The following is a 14927-nucleotide window of genomic DNA, read 5'->3' as shown; positions in this document are numbered from 1 at the left end:
CAGTCACATGCTGAGGTGTTCCTGGGCAAGACACTGAACCCCTCATAGCCTTTGATGTGCGTCCCAGCAGTGTATGAATGTGATCTAAAAGCACTGATTAGTCTCTTTAGAATGATTTGTTCAATTAGCTTTGTAGAGATGTAATAGAGTGCTGTATGAATGGTTAAATGAGGACACAGATTGAAGTGTAAAGCGCTTTGAGTATCTTGAAATAAGATAGAAAGGCGCTATATAAGTACAGTCCATTTACCATATGAAATCAAAGTTGCACAGAACATACCACAGCAAATATCTCCCATGAAATAAATCCCTCTTTAAACTTAAAGACCCCCAAAGTCGTTATAAATATTACAAATAAAAACTGGCTAAGAATGTTTTTATGCCAGTTTGCAATTGTATAAGAGCCAAGGGTAGATGTTGCCTTTTTGTTTTTTCTATTTCTACTTAAAAACAAGTATTACTGTTAATTTAGATGTGACCGGGGCTGAACAACCTAATGAATGTAGGAACATTATCTAATTGTGAAGCTTATTTGTGCCTGAAACTGTATAAAGAGTTGAGGGTTGCTTTTAGCAAATAATTCAGAGGACTGTTCATCATTCTCTTTTATTGGTGAGACAGACTGGCTCCAGCATGAAGGCACCGGTACAGACAGTCAACAACTTGACCTCAGTTTTTCATGAGTATATCCAAATGGCTTCGTGATGTCAGCTGAAAAAGAGGCAGAGGAATGGTGTGGATCCCCGCCGAAGCAGGTGGCGGAGGCCTCCAGATGCTGCAGAGAGCCATCGAAGCAGATAATGTCCTGCCTAAATTACCTCAGGGACCACAATTACTGTGGAGATTCCCCCTCTGGGTCAGCTTCGAGCTGGTTCTGCAGGGATCAGCTGTTCTCGTCGTTTTCCTGCCGGGCTCAGCTGTCCCTCACCTGCTCCTGAGCAGCTGTGGGCAATTTCACACGCAGACAAACTGGCCAGTTATTGACTGTCATAAATGCAATATGATTCATTGTTTGAATTCTGTTTAGGTTAAAGATGCAACTTTTTTTTTCTTCTACTATTGTATCACAGGACAAAATGATTAACAATACAATAACATAAGTGTTTTGGCAAAAATAATTAAACATATTTCATGTAAGTGTTTGTGTTAAAATAAAACACCTACCAGCCTTAATCCTTTCAAGTATAAACCAGTTGCAAACCTTCCAGCTAAAAACCAAAGGTGTACTTCTAGAGCACAGAAGAAAAGTGGGTGTTTTTAGGTTTGCACCATAGAAAGAGATTTGATATTTTTTAGGGATCACAGCTCCCTATAATAACCAGTCTGCTCTGCTTCGGCGTGTTTTTTAATGGTGTGACCCACTGCTTCCATGGTACCAGCTGTTTATTATAAGAAACTGACTAACGATCATTTTTTGGTCAAGATTTTTTGGCTTTCACCACTTATTTTTTTATTAGCCAAAGACAAGAGCAGAATCATAATGTTTTTGCTTTTGACTGTATGTCTTTACAGTTAGCAAAATATCAAAATATAATAAACTTTCAGAAAATATACATTACGTTGGCATGTACAGCTGCTGCAGCTTTAAGATGGCCACTTCAGATAATTGACCTTAGACACACAAATGGATATAACTCAGTCCATTTTAAAGATATTACACTAACATTTGGGGTCATATTAATTGATATTGTTTAAGGGAGGCTGTCAAGCTGAAGAAGGAGTCCTATTGATCCTTGTTGGCCAGTGGGACTCTGGAGGCAGCTGAGGTGTACTGGAGGGCCAAGAGGTCTGCAGCCTTGGCTGTTGCTGAGGCCAAAGCTCGGATGTGGGAGGAGTTTGGTGAGACCTCGGATAGAGACTCTTGGTTGGCTCCAAGGAGATTCTGGCAAACCATCAGGCAGATGAGGAGGAAAAAGCAGCACTTTACTAACACTGTGTTCAGTGAAGGTGGGGTGCTGTTGACCTCAACCAGTGATGTCGTCGGGAGGTGGAAGGAATACTTTTCAGACCTTCTCAATCTCACCAGCACATCTTCCATGGAGGAAGCTGAGTCGGGGAATTTTGGGGTTGATCCATCCATAAATGTGGCTGAGGTCGCCGAGGCAATTAAAAAGCTCAGAGGTGGCAGGGCTCTGGGAGTGGATGAGATTCACCCTGATTTCCTTAAAGCTCTGGATGTTGTGGGGCTGTCTTGGCTGACACGCCTTTGCAACGTTGCATGGACATAGGGGCAGTGCCACTTGATTAGCAGACTGGGGTGGTGGTTCCCCTCTTCAAAAAGGGGGACTGGAGGGTATGCTCCAATTGTAGGGGCATCACTCTCCTTAGCCTCCCTGGTATGGTCTATTCAGCTCTTTACCCTCACTAAAGTCCTTGAGGGGTCATGGGAGTTTGCCCGTTCAGTCTACGTGTGTTTTGTGGTCTTGGAAAAGATATTCAACCATGCTCCTCGGGATACATTGTGTGTGTGTGTGTGTGTGGGGGGGGGGGGGGTGCTCCGTAAGTATGGGATAGGAGGCCCGTTGTTACGAGCTGTTCAGTCCCTATACAAGCGGTGCAAGAGTTTGATTCACATTGCCAATAGTAAATTGGACCCCTTCATAGTGGAAGTTGGACTCCACTAAGGCTGCCCATTGTCACCAATTCTGTTCATAACTTTTATGGACAGAATATCTTGGTGCAGCCAGCTGGCGAAGAGTTTCCGGTTCAGTGGCCTCAGGACTCCATCTCTACTTTTGCAGTTGATGTGGTCCTGTTGGCATCATCGTGCCGTGATCTTCAGCTCTCACTGGATCAGTTTGCAGCCGAGTGTGAAGCAGCTGGGAAGAGAATCAGCATCTACAAATCTGAGGCAATGGTCCTCAAGCGGAAAAGGATGGATTGCTCTCTTCAGGTCGAGGGTGAGGTTTTGCCTCAAGTGGAGGAGTTCAGGTATCTGAGGGTTTTGTTCACGAGTGAGGAAAGAATGGAGAATGAGATTGACAGACCGATTGGTGCAGCATCTGCAGTATTGCCTACTCTGTACAGGTCCATTGTGGTGAAGAGAGAGCTGAGCTGTAAGACAAAGCTCTCTGTTTACCGGTCGGTCTACGTTCATACCCTCACCTATGGTCATAAGCTGTGGGTAGTGACCGAAAGAATGAGATTGTGGATACAGGCGGTTTAAATGAGTTTTCTCCTGCAGGGTAGCTGGACTTTCCCTTAGAGATAGGGTGAGAAGTTCAGTTATCTGGGAGAGACTCGGGTAGAACCGCTGCTCCTCCACATCGAGAGAAGCCAGTTGAGGTGGTTCGAGCATCTGGTAAGGATGCCCCATGGGTGCCTCCCTAGGGAGGTGCTTTGTGCATGTCCAACTGGGAGGAGACCCCAGGGAAGAACCAGGACACACTGGAGAGACTATGTCTCTTGGTTGGCCTGGGAATGCCTTGGAATCCTCCCAGAATAGCTGGAAGAAGTGGCTGTGGACAGAGATGTCTGGGCCTCCCTGCTCAAGCTGCTGCCCCCACGACCCGACTTCGGAATAAGTGGAAGATAATGGATGGATGTTTAACAAAGATACATGAGGTCCTCTGGACATATTATTCTTTGTTGAAACATTTAATATTTTATCCAAAAGACTTCTTCATTCTGAGGAGCTGCAACAAACTCAGTCTTATCAGAGTCAGAGTTTCTTGATTGTCATTCGCACCCCATGTGGTACATGTGGTGGAGCAAAATTATGTACACAGGGTCCCAGTTACATCCAACAATAAAATGTAAAAGAAAAACAATGATAAAATCTAAGATGTGAACTAAGAAAAGCATAAACTAAAAATACACTAAGCACTAATAGCATAAAAACATTACGTTGAACAGTAGAACAAACATGAGCATGAGTCTGTGTGAGCAGATGAGCACGCATGAACACATCAACATGAAACAGATCAGCAGCACCATGATGTTATTTTTCACAATGATTGTCCTGGTTAGAGATTCATGAGTCTAACAACCTCAGGGTAGAAGCTGTTCCTCAGTCTAGTGCTTCTACACTTAATTCTCCTCAACCTCCATCCTGAGGGGAGCGGGACAAAAAGTGTGTGTGCTGGGTGAGTGGGGTCCTTCATGATGTAGGTAGTCCTTTGCCTGCATCTGGAGGTGTAGATGTCTGTGATGGTGGGAAGGCTGACTCCAACAGACTTCTGTGCAGCCTTCACCACTCTCTGCAAAGCTTTTCTTTCTGCAGCTGTGCAGCCTCCATGCCACACGTTGATGCTGGAGCATAGGATGCTCTCCACTGCACACCTGTAGAAGGAGGTGAGGACTGAGCTTCCCAGACCAGCTCATCTCAGCCGCCTGAGGAAGTAGAGTCTCTGAGTCTCTCTCTTATAAAGAAGTCTTATTACTGAGCATGATTTAGGATAGCTGATAGTGTTCTCCAAACATACCATTGAGTGCTACCTAATTGCACCTAATTGATTTATGAATGGTTTTCTTGTAGCTCTCCTCAAAGAGACTTGCGAGTGAACCAGCACGAGAAACTTAGTAACTGATTTATGTTGGATGCTTTGCACGGTGGCTCAGTTGGTAGAGCTGTTGCTTCTCAGCAAGAAGGTTGCTGGATCAAATCAAGGTTGGGGGCCTTTCTAGGTGGGGTTTACATATTCTCTCTATGCATGTGTGTCTTCCCTCTGGGTAGTCTAGTTTACTTTCACAGACCAAAAATATGCATGTTACACTAATTGGTAACTATAAAATGTCCCCAAGTGTGAGTGAAAGTGTGAATGGTTGTTTGTCTCAGTTGTCTCTCTATGTGGCCCTGTGTTGGACTGGAGATCTGTCTTCTTGTACACAGTTTCAAGGACACGAGCACCAGCAACTTGTAAAGGAAGAAGTGAGTAAAGATTACATACAGTCCCTCACTACTTCGCTGTTCGATTTTTACGGATTCACTCTTTCATGTTTTTTTTTTCAAAATAAGATTGGACTTGATAAACAATTTAGCTGATAGCTGGATGAGCTGGATGAGCTGTACAAGCGGCATGAATTTTTATTTCAAATAAATTATTTGAGATTATTTTGCACCTGCTGCACCTGTGCAGCCCACAGGTACAGGGAGAAGCTTCTTACTGCAGCATGTAGATCACCGATTTGCAGTGGGCGTGGCCGAGCATGCTGGCAGGTGGCAGAGGTCATGACATGCTGTGCTCTTTTAGAGGTTTAGAGTTTAGAAACATTGTTTAGAATATTGCAAGAGTGTGGTAAGGGTTTTAAATGCATGTATATATATTTACAGTAGTCACTCGCTACTTTGTAGTTTGTTTATCGTGGCTCTATCGTGGTTTTTCAAAATAAGATTGGACATGATAAACAAATTAGCTGATTGATGGATGAGACACACGGTTGGCATGGGATTTTTATTTAAAATAAGTGCAGAGCTGAAAAGTGGGCGTGGCCAAGAGCACACAGGTGTCAAAGAGCAGATGAGTCAGGGAGCTGATATCATGACATTCTGTGCTCTTTTAGAGCTTTCAAGTTTAGAAACATTGTTCTGCCCAGCATTTGAGCGGTCCTACAGCCCGAGGGGAACCGTGAGGCCAGCCGAGTCTGGGTGGACCGATCGGACAGCATCTGCAGCCAGTTTCTTAGGATCCACTGTGGGATAGACCTTTACAAGAGATCCTTCCTGCCTACAGCCATCAGTATCTATAACATCTCTTAATGAAATGAGGATAACGAGTTACAACAACAAATAATTTCCCTCTGGGATTAATAAAGTATTTTTGAATTGAATTTGAATTGTTTAGAATATTGCTAGGGTGTGGTAAAGGTTTAAAACGCCTTTAAATATATATATATATCTATATATATATAGATATATATATATAGATATGTGTACAGTTACTTTTAGAGGCCCTTTTTTTCTTGTATAACCTCCCCCATTTTTTTTTTTTATTGATTTTGTTTTTGAAGACCCTTCTGCAGTCTGTCTTTTTACTAGTACAGATTCACCTTTTGAAGCCACGTCACATTCCAATGAAGCACAAACTACTAGTAAACAGTTGAATGCTGACAAAATAATGCAAACTGACAACAAGAAGACACAAACTGAATACAAAGGAACAATACAATAATAATAATAAGACCCAAAGCTACCACACAGAGATGAGGTAACTTCAAAAATTACATTTACCATCTAAAAGAAAGAAACAAAACACACACTCACACATAACAAGCAAAGTCATCTGATGGGGCAAAATGACCACAGACACACAAAATAACTGCAGACAGGCACAAAATGACAACAAATACACAACCTGACACCAAAGAGACAAAATAACAAGGAATCCATGAAAATATAGCCACAAAACACTAAGTCACCCGATGAGACATAACATGACAAAGATGAAAAATTTACTTGAATTGACAGAAAATCAAAAAGAAAAAGACACAAAATGACGACAAAGAAACGCAGAACTGCAGACCCAACCACAGAGATGCTTTACAAAATGCAACGTGACAATACAGGAGACAGAAGACAAGAAGGCGAAACACGAAAACACAACAAACCCTAAAGAGACAACAGTATTAGAAAGAAATCTCACAGAACTGCATCCAGATGCAAAACAAAGCACACAGGGGCAGTTTGGAGGTGAAGGTCTGTTTGCCTTGTCTGGACAGTATGCTCGCTCATCGCTTCAGTGAAGCAAACAGTTTGGACTTAAATTTGTCTCTCTGTGTGGGCGGGAGTGAGTCTGACACAAAACAAACCCAACTCACAGAGTGCAAACTGAACAAGGGCGGTGATGGCAGTTTATAAGCAGTCCTTTAATAAATATCTCCAAAGAGCCAGGTGTATTCACATTAACTTATGCAGTAAAACTGTGTTGTAGGTTTGTTTAATTAATATGATCTGTTTTATTGTCATGTACAAGTAATGGATATTTGACATATAATTTCTCAAAGTTAGAAATAATCAGGCTATTTCCTAAATTGATACCGGGATATCCAGTTTGGTAGATTGTTTATATCATTAATGGAGCATACAGAAATAAGTATAACATTATATTTAAATAACTTTACAGACATGCTGTTATATTCAGTCTGCATAAGAAGAATAGGGGAGTCCCTGGTTCTATCCCGGGTTTCGGCACCAAGCTGTTGAAGCGTGAGTTGATGCGGGCCCCGAGCTACTGCAGCCAGCTGTTGCTGTCTGTGGGCCTTAGGCCTCATCTCGGACCCCAGGTCCGCCTCCAGCTCACTGCCCACTCGGCTCGGACCTCCCTCAGAAGCAGCAACTCACACTATCAATAAATCAGGGAAACGTGAAAAGTTTTACCAGTTGTATTAAATCAAGGCAGGAGAAGGTTACATTTTACAGCACTGGCCTGTCTGATACACTATGCAGGATCCTAAACCGGAAGGGTCACATGTCACATGGCATTACAAATATATATATATATGTAGGGCCTAGACTCCTCCTTTGCAGAACAGCCTATCACGTGGATAAGGGGCCGGACTAAAGTGTGATCTCAAGGATCTTATGTAGTCTGACTTGTCAGGAAAAATGATACGCCGGTGATATGATGAGCCTTTCTATGTGATGCAGTGGGCCAATAACAAATAAATAAAAACTATTCCTTGACGGACATTGAATCCCTGGGAGACTCTTGTTAGAGTAGCTGGCCCTGTTTAAACCAGTCAGAACCAGGTCTTAATTTCATAATAATCCATCTCTGAACAGATCAAAACCCAGGGTCAGTCTAGATAAAAATACTAACAATAGCATTACGTTTAAATAGCTTAAAGGAAATGCTGCTATGTTCAGTCTGCATAGGAAGCATAAGGGAGTGGTGGTGCAGAAGTTGGAGAAAGTGGGCTTGTGATTGGAAGGTTGCAGGTTCGACCCCCTGGACCGACAACATAAAAAAAATGTGGGTGGAAAAGGTGCGTCCACCCTTGTTTGCTTTACTCTGGGCCCTTGAGCATCTACCCCCAAGCAGGTCTCTCTTAAAAATGAGTTCTCGTGACTCAATGAGACTACTTGTATAAATAAAGTTTAAATAATAAAAAAATAAAACAGTTAAAGGGGCTCAAATACAGAATACTTAGGAATGGTGTTGCTGAGGATTCTCAATAACAGAAAGAAAAGGCAGATTCTTCCTGAACAGATATTTCAAGGAGATTTAAAGTGAAAGTGGAAGTAAAGAGAGACATTTCCACATCGAGGTATCTTGACTCACATACTCACGAGGATCATGACCTCAATTTTCAGCGTCTAACTCTACCCGAGGAACACAGGTGCTCTCAAGGAGAGACAGCTAGCTAGCAAGCTAGCTAGTGAGTTTGTGTAACCCTGAGGGCAAAAACATGTTCGCAGAGCAAACCTTTTATGTTTCTTTCAACAAACGGTTCACTCTGGGATACTGGGGACTGTTGGTGATGTTAGTAATATATTCTGCTCCACATTCAAAGTTTGATTTCTGCTGACAGGGACTTTCTAATAGGTTACAGCATGAGGAGAGACTTTGAACGTTTTGCAAGAAAGGATTTGTATTTAGTTAAATAATGTTTTGTCACTAACTAATGGAGGCAAAGTAATCTCATTTTCATCTATATTAACAAAACATGAAGTTAAAAATAAACAAACCAAAACGTATACGTCCTATTAAATGCAGGTTTACCGTTAAAGCCGAAAGTCCATTATTTAATCTTCCATTTAGCAACACAAAAAGAGTCTGCTCCTGAAACGGTAATAGCTTGTTGACATCTTGCAGTGAGCCACAGTCTGTCAAGTGTGCGTGTAAATAAGGCTTCATTCTTATATTGATTTTTCCACCAGGTTTTAAATCAGAGGAAATCAAAGAGCACATTGTGGTGTGTTTGCTGCATTACCGGCAGCCTTTTTTGTTCTGTTGCCATCCATTTGATTTTAAGCATTAGCCAACACCGATCCTGGCACCGATCTGTGATTTGGGTAATGGACTTGTTGGAAAATCTGAATGAAAACCCAACGAAGGATATCAATAACACAAGCAGCCTGTTTAACAATATTAAAGAATGATGACTACATTTCCTGAACAATTGTTCCCAGGATGATTGGACTGGGAGTTTGTGAACACTTCAAGAAAAAAAGGGTTTACTTTTGACTCTTCATGATTAGCATGTTGCAATAAAACAAGACCGCAGAAGCTTTTCCGCTGAATATTTTTAGATGCAATTGTTCACATCCTTCTCAGAGTACAAAGCCTTGTACTGTGCAGTTGCACCAGCAAATGCAGACAGAAATTCTTTGTTTAAAGGATGAAAAACAGAAGATTCAAAGTTCGCTACGTGCAATATCTTTAAGAAGTTTGAAAATTAGGTCAGAGGACATGCATGTCGTGCAAAAGATTGCTAAAAGAAGCAATGACTGAGGTCTGTCTGCTGCTGTTTACTTCTCTGGCTTTTGTTACTTTTAATTTAACTGCTAAACTAGTGCTCATTGAGAGGCGTAAAAAAGATACGGATGTTAACCTATAAAATGTTTTTAAAGTCAATTAAATTAAATTCAGTTTATTTTTATAGCACCAATTCACAACAAAGTTGTCTCAGGGCACTGTACATGAATATTCACATACATAGAAAAGCCGATGAGTAAAGTTCTCTATCTAAAGAAGCCAGCAGACATGTTGAATCTTCATTTCGTCACAGTCTCCCATCCTGAGCAAGAACAAAGGCAACAGTGGAAAGGAAAAACTCCCTTTTAACAGGAAGAAACCTCCAGCAGATCCAGGCTCGGTACAATCTGCTTTGACCAGCTGGGTTTGAGAGGAACAGGAAGGAGACAAACAAACACAGAATGGCAGGTCCAGATGTAGGTGCAGGTGTACCCCCTGTTGGAAGAAAGACAAAAACACGTCAAGGATAGAATATATATATATATATTTTAGAATGAGATATACAATAATACTTCTTAAACTGGTCTTGATTCGTACAAATGCCTCATAAAACACTTGAAAAAATACAATTTGTAGTTTTCCAGTGACAATAAAAGGAACTCATGTCAAAATCAATACAATGTTAAAGTTTATTCTAATCATCATGTATTAAGTGTGTAACAGTACACAGATATCTTAGTTTGGTACTTTTTGACAAAGAAGAAATAAATGAAAGAAAACTTTTTTTATGCATCATTCAAATGAAAGAAATAGAGAATATACTCTTTTGCAGAAAAAAAAATCTAGCATAAACTTTGAAAAAGAAACATTAAGGTGCACATTTTCACACACTTTCCTGGAGTTCCTCTGCCTGATGTGTGTTTTTTTATTTTATTTGAGTGAGCTTGCAGAGCACGGGTTTTTTTCCCAGTCAGGTGTGATGTAGTGCACAGTAACCAATAGTCTCAGAAGCCCTGGATATCTTTCCATTAGTCATGAGACCTAGCAGATGTCTCAGATAAATTTTCCACAGCTTACCTTTTTCTTGCCCAAAAACAGAAGAGGGGAACTTCATACCCGAGTTATAGTACCATCAGCATGTACTTAAAACAGGTATTGTCTATCATGAAGTTTAAAGCTATAAAACACCTTTGGCCTTGTCTGAATTATTAGCCACAAGCAGCTGGATTTGCTGTTTAAGATGTTTTTGGTTGTTGTTTTTTTGTACCAGTAATGTTTACACTTGGATGATGCTGAGTATGTTTAATGCAGAGCCAGCTTTATACCCTACCCCATATCTCTTTTGTCATTTTTGACTGTGATCCCACAAATGTTCATAAACAGAAGGTTTTAATTATATTAGGGAGTGTACATCAAAGTTCATATTCAATAATCCAGACTAAAAAAATCCAACAAAGTTAAATCAGGTCATCTGGATGGTTTACTTTTTTTGCTGATACATTTTGCCCTTAATCCAAAGTACTTCATCTGTCTGAAGAGTCATAACTAACTCAGTCCCACAAGCAGCACACTCACATAGTGGACCAACCAGTTTGATGGTGATAAGATGGTTTCTGGGGCCCGCCCTCTCCCCCGTCGACTCCTCTGAGGCAGCCATAGCCAAAGTGGTTCAAAACGTCAAAGTTAATGCTCAATAATCCAGTTGGTTGTGGCTCCTCGAACTGATGAAGTAATTTGGATGAAGGACGAAACGTCTCGACAAAAAAAAAAAATAATATTAACATCCAGGTGACCTGGCTGAACTTTGTTGTATTAGGGAGTGTAGTTCTGTGGCTTCATTTTGCTACATTTTCGAAGTTAAGTGGAGGCAATTTGGTTAATATTAGTTCTGCATCGGCTATTTTCAAACCACCTTATTGTTGCGTTTACCACCAGCATCCAGAATGACGTTTGGAACAAAATACAAAATAAATATATTCTATGTTATTAAATGTAGTTGTCAAATAAAAAGCCGATTGGTTGGAATTGGAATCTGCAGCTTAAATCTGTACAAAAATCTAAATGGAAAGCTGATCAGTACGTCTCTACAAGAAGTTTTATTTCTGAAAAGGACAGTTTAGGTATTTTAATAGAATAGCCTGCTCATTATGAACTGTTAATTTGACTAAAAGTTATGAATAGTTATGACATTTTCAGCCTTGAAATCACTTATAAAAATTATGCCACACAGACTTGATTTGACTGAGGATAAAGCAACAAACTAAACAAATAGGGTCATTCAACAAAGTAGAGGTTAGCTAATATAGAATCTTTATTCATTCAACTTTTATTTATACATAAGTGTGACATTTATGAGCAAGTCATTCTATTTGCCTGAAACCAGTAATAAACTGTAAAACGAAGAGTGATCTAACTAGTCTTTAGCCTAACTATTAATTAAACATTTTTCCTCGTTCTTCTTTAGTCTGTTTTTAGGCCTGGTTTCACAGCTGAGATGGAACTAAGTACTCATAATATTTCTGACTGATCATTGCTTTAAAAATAGCCCGACTGTCCCTTTAATGGTTGTAAAACAAATTATGTGTAGAAATATTAACATTGAAATTTGCAAATCATACAAAACTTTGTAATCCTGACATAGATGCAGCCTTTTAGAAAACCATCAAATTAACAAAACAGAAGAATCATCATGTACAAGAAGCAAATGTTCCACAAACATTACTATGTTTCTTAGTGTTAGAAAAATGAACTGGTGTTTATGGGCTGCGTGTTTCCCCTCCTTTTCACCATATGTCACGCTTCAGACCGCCTCGGCTTGCATCAGCTGCTTCGGGCTTTACTGCAGCAGGAGCGTACGGCTCAACCCGTGAGCTCAGGACCCACTGTGGTCCATCACTACAAGTCCACAGATCCTGCTTCAAGGGATTCTGAAGGTGGAAAATCCTCTAACTCAAAAGACAGCTCTGTGGCCGGTGCCGTATACAACTGCCACCTCTCCATTTCGATTCCAGCAGCTGCCGACTTACAGATCAGCCCTCCCATCTCTGCACCTTTTCTGGAGATTCAGGATTCGATTTTCAGGAGATTTACGCAGTAGGTGGGTGACGCTTCAGAGGCGGAGATAAAATGAACATTTAAGCAAGCTCATATGGTGGGCATCCATTCCTTTAAATCACTTGTAGGCCATGCTGTTTGTAATGAAAGGGTTCAAACGAAAAGATTCTCCCCATAAAAAAGAAACACTACCAAGTGGTTTTACTTTTTATTCATAAAGAGTTAAAGAAAAACTATTCAAGTTTTAGGCACTTGCTTAAAATAGTTGCAACCACAGGACAAAAGTAGAGACTGTATGTGCTAACTGGAAAGAAAATCCATATCTGCCGGTCCGTGACAAGCCAGTGGATGACAGTGAATGTATCTGACAGGAATAGATGTGAAAGAACTGAACTGCAGCTCGACAGCTCGAAATTTCAGGTGGAGCCACAGTTTCCATATGATGCAGTGCAACATCGGCGTGGGTTTCCACGTCTTTTCTGCTAAAGACACCTGTCAGTGACATCACCACGTAATGCAAACATAATTAGGTAATCAAGCCGACACATTACATATGTAAATGGCAATAATTGCAGACATGGGTTTGAAATACTCATTCAAATTAACCACGTCATTTAGGCATGGATCTCTTCCCAGCGTTAAAAATCGTTGAGCTAATTGGGTCGGCCGGAGTGAGTTGAAACAATCTGAAAAGCAATTTCACTTTCCAATTAGCTCGAAGCAAAGAAAATGGAGCCAATATAAGATGCAAATGTGTGACGGAACAGGAAGGGCAGAGGAACACAATCCCACAAACACAATCACTTTCACACAACGGACATAAATCGCACTGCAAAACAGGAACCTGTGCTGTCATTACTCATCAAGACGTTAGGAGTCAGTCTGCTGCAGAGCTGACACTGACCTGTTTTACCATCCTGAAACAGACAAATTAGTTAGGAGAAGTCCTACCCAGCTGGAGGGTGCAAGGAGCAAAGCAAGATCTGTTCAGCTGTCACAGTTTGATTCTACATCAACTGAGACACCTTTCTTTTTAATTCCTTTAAAAATGCAGCCTTGTCTGTCTGATTCATAAATATAACTTGTATATTTAGCACAAGCAAACTGTTTTTTGTTTTCCACTATGGAGTGAGCTGTTTGTGGGAATCAGTTTTGTTTGGTGGCTTCTCGGCTTGAGGAAGTCCTTTGGATGAAGGAAGAAACGTCGCAGAAAATAAAAAGAAACCATCCAGATGACCTGACTGAACATTGTTGGATTTTATACCTGCATTATTGAGCATGAACTTTGGTATAACTTGTATGACTTTGTCATATTTTTTTTCTTAATGTTTATTATTTGCAGAGTAATTTTGAGTGAAATGTCCAAATGCCTCGCGAGTCCACAAAAAACGAACAGCGAAGTAGCGAGGTATTACTGTACAGTTGTTTGGAAGGTTATGGACGGGTTTTTTTTATCATTACTCTTAGTGTATTCATATGAACCATCATGAACTCAGTGCATATTTATTTTAATTTTCCCATAAGCTATGTTTACTTGCTGATATGCAATACTACAACATGCTGATGAAGATTCTCAGTCTACAGATTGATTTTTAGTCTACAGCACAATTCCAAAAACGTTTGGGATAAGAGGCAATAATGGTTTGGAAACAAAAATAAAAGTAGCACTTCGATTTTACAATAATATCTATAAAACCAACCAAGTCATAGCATTATTGGGGGGATTTTATTTGCAAATGTTAATTAGATACAATAACCATCTTGACCTGGGTTGACTCCAAATGTTAATCAAATGTACCATTTCACAATTATCATTATGTGTCATGCTCTTCGTGTCACTTTAAGGGAACGTTCACTGGTGAAAATGCAGAATTAAATAGTACTTGTTCCTTTTAACATATAAATTACATTTGTGACACTTTAATAGCCTTTAGGCTTACAACTTTGATCAAAAGATGGGTCTTCTGTCAACCTTAATCATTTAACAGCCATCTACCACAACCCACGAGGGACAAAACAAACAATCATTGGATAGGCATGTGTGTGTGTGTGTGTGTGCGGTTCAAACTGAGTTACTCACATTTCTGAAAAACCTACGTTCGAATTAAGACTTTTTTTTCTAAACTAAAAAAGACGGGAAAAAAAATCTAATATTGATTGTCTTCGGTCACTTGTTAGAGGAGCAGGAACAAGAACATTTGGTCAATAACAACCTTGACTTTAAAGGGAAAGCTACAGATTGTGGGATATGTCTGCGCCTCAGTTTCCACTGAGCGTTGCCATGGAAATACAGTATAGGTCTTAGTTCAGAGTTAGCCTGTGTGTCTGTGGATAAACCATTGAAATATGCCAGTCTTTATTTTAGGTACAACCATGGAGCTTGTGTTTGAGCAGCCTTGTGGTAAGAAAGCAAATGTTGGACTGATGAGGACCCCCCCCCCCCCCCCAAACAACAAAAAAACAAAAAAAAAAAAAAAAAAAAAAAAAAAAAGAATAAATTTTAAACAATAATCAAAA

The sequence above is a fragment of the Nematolebias whitei genome, chromosome 20 (genome assembly GCF_014905685.2).
Source record: "Nematolebias whitei isolate Nwh7 chromosome 20, NemWhi1, whole genome shotgun sequence".
Classification (NCBI taxonomy): domain Eukaryota; kingdom Metazoa; phylum Chordata; class Actinopteri; order Cyprinodontiformes; family Rivulidae; genus Nematolebias; species Nematolebias whitei.
The sequence above is the reverse complement of the archived record's forward strand: the minus strand, read 5'-3'. Positions refer to the sequence as shown.